This window comes from Pteropus medius, unplaced genomic scaffold (assembly GCF_902729225.1).
Source record: "Pteropus medius unplaced genomic scaffold, Ma_sr-lr_union100, whole genome shotgun sequence".
In the NCBI taxonomy this organism is placed as follows: Eukaryota; Metazoa; Chordata; class Mammalia; order Chiroptera; family Pteropodidae; genus Pteropus; species Pteropus medius.
Window position 1 is genome coordinate 13,028,726 of NW_024352785.1, and position 8,425 is coordinate 13,037,150.

The window sequence follows — 8,425 nt, forward strand, 5'->3', positions numbered from 1 at the left end:
ACCTAATATAGTATTGTTAACTATAGTCACGATGCTGTATATTATATTCTTGGAACTTATTCATCTTATAATTAATTTGTACCCTTTGACCAACATCTCCCCATTTCCCCACTTCTTAGTCCCTGGCAACTAACATTCTACTCTGTTTCTATGAGAGTTCAATGTTTTTAGATTCCATTTGTAAGTGAGATCTTACAGTATTTGTCATTCTCCGTCTGACTTATTTGACATAGCATAATGCCCTCAAGATCTATGGTGTTGCAAATGGCAGGATTTCCTTCTTTTTGTACTTTAATAATATTACTTTGCATATATATACATCATATTTTCTTTTTTCATCTGTTGACAAATACTTAGGTTGCTTCCATGTCTTATCTATTGAAAATAATGCTGCAACGAACATGAAAGTGCAGATAGCTCTTCAAAGAGTGATTTCATCTCCTTCAGATGTATACCAAGAAGTAGGATTGCTGGGTCATATAGTAGCTCTATTTTTAAATTTTAAAGAAAACTCTGTACTATAAAACCAAACTCATAATTTCCTTCCATATAAGTGTCCTCTATTTTCTTTTTCTTAGTATCTGGCAATTCCATTCTTCTAGCTGATCAGCTGCAAATTTGGAGTCATTTTGAACATCTTTCTCTCTTACTTCACATGCAACAATCCATTCATAACCTCCTTGGTCTTCCAAAGTATCTCTTGAATCAAACTATTTCTTACTATGTCTACCACTCCTATGCTGGTCCAAGGTGTCCTTATCTATTGCCTAGAACTATGATAGCATCTTAACTCCTCTCTCTACTCTAATCATGCCTTTATAACCTATTTTCTGCAGAGCTTTAAAAAATGGAAGTCAGATGTTGTCAACTTTCTTCAAAATATTCAGATGTTTCCACATGGCTGAAATTCTTACTCTGGCCTACGGTGCCCAACATGATCCATCCATTCCTCTTCCACTCCTGCAACCTCTCTGCCCTCATCTTCTACCATCTCCCCTTACAGTATTCACTCCACTCACCTATACTCCACTCTACTCCGCCACACTGGTCTCCTTGCTATTCTGTGCACACCAGGCATACTCGTTCAACCTTCAGGGCCTTTACACTGCCTCTTCCAACATCTGGAATTTTCTCCCCCATATATCTTTAGTTTGCTTCTTTCTACTAGATCTCAGCTTAAGTATCTTTGATTAGGAGGCCTTTCGTTACCTCCATAAAGTATCTTCTTCAACCTCATTTATCCTCTTTATTCTACCCCCTTTATTCGTAAGATACTTATTATGACTTAACATCTATATAGTCATTTTATTATGACAACCTGACTGGAATATAAAACTCCATCAGGACAGGACCATTATCAGTTGTGTTTTCTGCTGTAACTGCAGAGATTGAAACCATTTCTGGCACATAGTAGGTATGTATTAAGTTGAATTAGATTGCATTTATCCATGATGTCTCTTAAGATTTCATGTTAATATTTCAAGACTGTCTTCTGGATAGCAAAAACTAAAGTAAAACCCTACTTGTGCCAAATATTAGAGAAGCAATGTTACAAAAAATGAGATATTTAATACCCTCATCATTTATTTATTTATTTATTTTTACATCTACAGCACCTGGTTTTCCTAGATTGTCTCCCATCCAAGTACTAACCAGGCCCGACCCTGCTTAGCTTCCGAGATCAGACGAGATTGGGCACGTTCAGGGTGGCATGGCCTTAGACAATACCCTCATCATTTAAAAAATGATCAAATTGAATCCAATATGCCTAGAGTTGATGAACAAAATTATAAATTTAAGTGACCATAAAACATAATGCCATGTTTAATTTAAAGAACATTATAGAAATAAACTTTTAATAATCTAATGAAAAATAAACTTGTCCTAAGAAACAGACCCAAAAATACAAGCATAGTGTAAGTCAGAAAGGTTTAACAGCAGTTATTGTTTCTAAGGTATATAAGAAAGTCCAATTAATTATTCTCACGATTATACTGGAAACAAATTTGTTTTCATATTCTTGGAAGAAAAACAACTAGTCTAGTCAGTCACCTAACATAGTAAGCCAAGCACCAGACTACTTACATTCATACAAAAGGTGGATGTGTAAAGCCAATTTATTCATGGAAGTGAGGAGTTGGTATAATTACCCTAAAAGTGGTAGTGCTGGAGAACACAGATAACGTCAAAGAATTGGGCAAGAAAAGGAGAGGCTTTGGTTTTATATGAATATGTAAATCTAAGTGTACCTTTTTGAGGACTTCTTGGAGTGTTGCATATCTAATTCCTTGCCAGATTAATGAATTAGTGTTAGCAATTTCCTGTTGTTTTCCCCCTTCTGCCAGTTGTTAGAGCTTTGAGGTTATAATATGTTATCAACTTTTCAGTTACTGGTTTCTAACTCAGTGATGATACAGGTCGTGTCTATATAAAGAGGTGAGGCAATTCCCAAAGCAATTAAGTAAAATAATTTAAAGCTTGAACTAGCCTGGCATTTTTGGTCTGTTGTATACAGCAATCCTATAAAGTTAACTGGCGTGCTTACATGCATATAATCAGAGTTGCAGGCACTACTTTTTCTTCATAATTCTGCTCTAACAGTGATTTTAAGAACCGAGGTAAACGGGGACAAAGAAAAATGAAGAACTGACTTTTTAAAATTTTTTGCTAGACTGTGATATGACTACAAACAACTTTTATTTTATCGTGAGCTATCAGATCTCTTCCTTTTGTTAAGTCACTTTAATAGAGAAGATACACCTACTAGGCAATATGTGGTTTATTCATTTAAAAAGACTTTTTTTCTTGGAAAAATATATTAGCTTGAAATATGCACATGAAATTGTTTTATTTTTCTCTATTTCTGTTATTTTCATTGTATAAGTATTGCTAAAAGTATCAACATTTCTTCTCTCTGCTTTAAGGGGTAGTAGTGAATTAACTTAATCATGTAAAGGTTAGACATTTAAATGGAAAAATATATAAAAGTTCAACCTCAATTGTATTTTAACCTAATATTGCTAAAATGTACTAATCTATTCTTAAGCCTGAAAGATTACAAACTGACAGAATTTTAATTAATGATTTCAATTTTAGAATTATGATTTTAGCATTAGAAATTTCTGTATCTTTTTTTAAAAAAGATAAAGAGTAAAATAAAGAAAAATTGTATTACTGGATTCATATCAAATATGCTCATATTCAGACTAAAAATGATATGAATGCAAATTTCATGGCAATTAAGATTAGCATATTCAGAAAATAACATCTTGAGATTATATCCTTCATATTTTAGAACTTAAATAGTACTTAGGACACATAATACATTTTGAGTATGTAGTCATGACATTGTCAAATTTTTTTTATCTATAAAAAGGAAGCCTTCATCTATTATTTAAAACTATAACCACCCAATAGTCATTTCTGTCTTTTCCTAGTAAAAGCAATATCTGTTCCTTTTACCTGGTGACCAGCATTTGATGATTTACCATTTTGTGCTTTTTTGCAAATTGCAAATGCCATACTTTCAGGAGAAGCAGCTAGAATAAATTATGAGGTGCAGGCTGACATGCAAGCAATGAATAAGAAAACTAGATTAAGGTTTTAATAGCCTATCTTCAGTGTAGAAGGGGTTTTCTTTCAGTCTCTATGGGAGCCCCATTCTAATCTTCAAGCTGAAATTGGTCAGCTTTTTTTCTCTTGGTATTTGGATGAGAAAGTAGAATGAGCCAGGCTTTAAATTAAATAGCAGTATACTTGTGAGATGGGGTCTAGTGCTCTGTGTGGGGAGTTGTTTTTATTCTCTGCTTTGGCTCTTTTTGGATGAGTTAGGCTGGAGTGTGTACCTTAGTTCTCATTCTATAAACAGAATGCAATCACTCATTTACAGAGCTCTGTTAATGCTGTAAACACTTTCAAGAACTTATTGAAATAATTACATGAAATGTTGAAGTATTATTCTCTACCTTAAGATCTGTGTTGACTCTTGGAAGGTCTGGCTCATTACCAGTACTCATTTCTTTGAAGAAGAAAATGTTTTATGTAGAAAAAAATTGCCTCCAAAACTCGTTTGTCTTTCTTGCTCCAAAACTTTTGGGAATTCTTGGCAAACTGGGCCCATGAGTGAAAGCTGCCTATAGGAAAGGCAGTTTGAAACTGCCAGGAATGACATTGAAACAGCCCATCCAACAGGTCGAAAATTAATCCTGGATCAGCAAATTAAAAATTAAGTTATTTTTGCCTTTAATTAGGAATAGACTTAAAAGTCACTTATAGCAAATGATATCCACCTCTCCCCCACCCCCAAACTATAGCTCAGGGCTGTAGGGTGAGTTCTTGGATAATAGTGGGTTATGATAACTGAATTAAATTGCTTTTGATACACTTTAAAAATCAGTAATTCTGTTTGAGACCTAGTTCAGTCACTAGCTAGGTTACATCGAGCAAAATGACTTAGTCATTAGGAGACTTATTTCTTCATTTCTGGGATGGGGTATTCTCCCTCATAGAATTGTCGTAAGATTAAGTGAGTTTATAAAGCACCTAGTACTCTGAGTGGTCTCCAGTAAGAACTAAAAACCGATAGGTATTACTATTGTCATAATGATTAATGCATAGATCATCCTAAATATTAACTGAATTAATATTACCTACACATGTAAATTTCAGGACATATTATTTCTAAAATTGTTTCATTACTTTTACTTGCTTTTGTCTCCATTGTTTTCTTTCACTAATTTCCTTAAAAGCTATGCCACTTAGCTTGATATTTTTTCTGATTCTTCTACTAATTGCTTAGTGAATTATGTCAAGTTTTGATAGCTAAGACAAAAGCTTATATAAGTTTATGTATGCTATGCTGTGCTGTGAGTGATTCCTTGTTTTCACAAAATTATGGTAAACAGGGTGATGGTTGAGCTCTTCTTAAGCAGGTGAGGCCATTGATGGTTACAAGAGAGATGTCAGTTGTTCTCAGCCCTGATGCATGTGAAAATTACCTGCTTGGGCTCCACCCCTGAAGGTTTTGATTTAGTGGATCAGATGGGGCCTTGTCTTCAGTGAGTTTCTCTAGGTGCCTTGCAACCAAGATTGAGACTCACTGGGCTGTCAGAAGGGAAGCTTTGGTTTCCGCAGAGAAACTCTTAGCAAGGCATAAATCTTTGTGAATCTTCAAATGATTTCCATAGAGGTTAAAGGACAGTCACTAGCATTTGGGAGTAAGTAGCATTTATTTATTTATTTTGATAATGTTTTAGTTTAATTCAACTCACACACTGGAGATTTCAAATTCAACTGAGACTTTTAAGGAAATTTTATTCCCTCTTTTACTGTCAGTGTTATGACTCGTAAGCGAAAGGCTACCACCTCAAAGATGAGAGTTAACTAGACTCATTCACAATTAATTGTTGTGCTGTGGTCCAAATTTAGACAATCAGTATAAATGAACTCTAGATAGTGTGGGCACTAGTTTGCCATCTGTCTTTCTAATGCTACCTAAACAAAATTATTTTAGAAGTGCATGGCATTGCATTTCTTTTCCTCTTTGGTTAGGGAGATTTACCCCAAGCACAAATGATATCACATTTAGCATGGGTAAACGTGATGGATAAATCCACAAATAAAGAGAATATATCAGCTTAAGAGAGGTTCCCTGTTGCAGCGCAGGTCATGCCATATGTGGTTTCATCTCTGTCTCTACATCTTGTTCATGTTGCTCAGTCTCTCTCCTCCATTCTGGCAATGTGAGAGGAGCCCTTCAAAGACAAACTAAAACTCTACCTCCTCCATAAACCCTTCCCATCTCCTTACCCATCCAGCCTCAGTGAGCCCACCTCGTTTGTATTCCTATGTTCACTTACACTATAATCTGCAGTTACTGTGGTCTGTTTATACTTATTTGTGTCTGCATCTTGTCTTCACAACTGACTTTAAACTTTCAGGTTTAGGAATAGCCTATTGACTCCAGTAATAAGGTCCTATACTCTAGTTAAGTATTCAATAAATGTATGATGGCGGTGGCGAAGTAGAAATCACGTTTGAAAAGCGAGGAAGGATATGGAAGATCACAGAGAAGATAGAATTTGTATAGGGATTCAGGACTGGGTAGAATTTGGAATAACCTGTATGTGTATGTGTATAAAAATATATATATGCACACATATATACCTGTGATGCCATCTGAGTTCCTAGACCTTTTTAATACCTTCAGAATTTGTCTTAACATGTAGTATATGTAAAATTGTATGTAATATATAAAAATTACCTCTTATATATGTCAATATTTCAATTTGCAGTCTCTAAGACGAGGACAAACCACTCATCTTTGAACCTTCCTTAAAGCAAAGTAATACATCCCTTTTCCTGATTTGTACACTCTCAGTTGAAGAGAACTATAAAGGATGTTCACTGTCACTTTACAATAACGTGGTTGGAGAACAGGGAATACTAGTGTTCTCTTATAACCTTACATTTGCTGTTTAAAAATTTGTAATTCAGCTTCTTCCTCTGTGTGCCTTTTGAACTAACTGTCAGGAATATTGGAATTGAGAGTGCCAGTGATCTTGTTCACTTAAAAAGTCTGTGTGGTATTGCACGTAAAATTCAAAGCTTTTAAAATCAAGTGCATATCAGAGATGGTGACCTTTGTCAGCACTCCTCAGCTCTGACAGTTACTTTGGCTGAGTGGGAAATGGTTCTACAAGAGGAGGGATAATAAAATCAGCCAGTAACCAGGTTATGGTTGTTATGACATTGATATCAGACATTGTCAAGTTTACAAAACCATTTTCTTGTGCTCATTGGCTTTGGGGCACTAGATTTTTCTGTCCAGCAAGACATACACTTATTTAAATTTTAAGGCTAAAATTTTTAAGTAGACCCAAGTTTTTTTTTTCTCTTCCCTTCTGAGGACCACTCAGCTTTTATTATAACATGTATGACCTTGCATCAGGCCTTTCTCCTAGATCTCCCTGTGCTTTTGTATTTAGTATTAGCTGACTCCCATAGTAAATCCTGTGTGGCCAATTACTTTTCATAAGAAGTTAGCGTAAATTGGAGTACAGTAGAGGTTTATATTAATGAGATTGCTTTTGTCATCCTTTCTGAATAGTGACATAACAGTCAGAAATAATATAATGTCTCTTGTCAACAGCCTTGATGAGGAAAATGAATGTTGGAAAACTTGTACATCTCAATTTTGGGGAGAAGGCAAGGCAGAGTATAATTTATTTCAAGTTCTATTCCAGTTTTTTATAACTTTTGCTAGAAAAATCAGAATCTTTTTTAGGGTATATCGGTCATACATAATGAAACTTATTCATGTGTAATATAGAGCTGAAAGGTAGTGTATGTATAGTGGATTTTCTAGGATACTTATATTTTCATATTTTCTGTTTTTAACATGGATATACTCATGATGACATGCCAAGTATCTGATGTTTTTAATGTTCAAAACATGGTCAATATGTTTACTAACCAGCTCACTTTCCTATTTTTAATTTAAATAGTAGCATTATTAATGGTTTCATAGGAAGTAGGATAGGCAATGAGGGGGTATAGTTTGGGGGTGAGGTGGGGCCCTTCTAAATGGTTCTTAACCTGTGTTAACTGCTTACTCTGCCTATTTTTAGAAATTTTCAACATGTATCTCAAAGCTCTCATCGGTGACCTTATTTTATGTTTGTTGCAAATTATTTCTATGTTTTATTATTTCTATGTTTTATTGTATTTCTGACTAAAATGATTTAAAAATGTAAAGCATATTTTGGGAAATATGAAATAAGCAGAGGGAATTGAAACACATTCACAGATAGATCAGTAAACCAGCATTTAAAAAATGATGTTGCACAGTGTACTGTTATGTAGAGAGAAGTAGAGGATAATTAGAATAAAGCCCAAAGGGGTTTCTTGAGTTTGTGGATGAAGATTATATATTGGGTCACAGAAAGAGACATGATTATGGTGGGTGTATATGGGCAGGAGGCCATGATAACACTGGTCTTTGGTCAGTGAAGAATGCAGTTGAAGGGTGTGTGGTACTCTATGACATACCAGATATGAATCTTTCCATTTGCAAGCGACAGAAAATCAATTCAACTTGATTTAATTAAAAAAATAAGAATTAGAAACCGGCTTAATTTAAAAAAAAATATTGGCTTAAGTAATTAAAAATTCAGAAAAGGCATTTCTGAGTCCACTTGTAAAAATAATTGTGTCAGAAATCTTTTTCAACCTCTTGGTTCCACTTTCCAATCCTGATTTCCTCCTCAGGTGGGCTCTCCCTAGAAGATTCTGAGCTATGTTAATCATGTTTAGCAACCTTAATGGGAAGACAGCACCTTTTCTAAGAGTTCCCATCAGTATATAGGCTACTTCTTGTGAGTTCAACTTGATTCCGTTATTCCTTTGTGAACTACACACTACTCAG

The 8,425-nt window shown here is 34.7% G+C and overlaps 1 pseudogene; it reads right to left on the minus strand.

Annotated features, from left to right (window-relative positions):
• Nucleotides 1-1,604: 1,604 nt before the first annotated feature.
• LOC120590958 (uncharacterized) lies at nucleotides 1,605-1,723 on the minus strand (annotated as a pseudogene).
• Nucleotides 1,724-8,425: the final 6,702 nt, after the last annotated feature.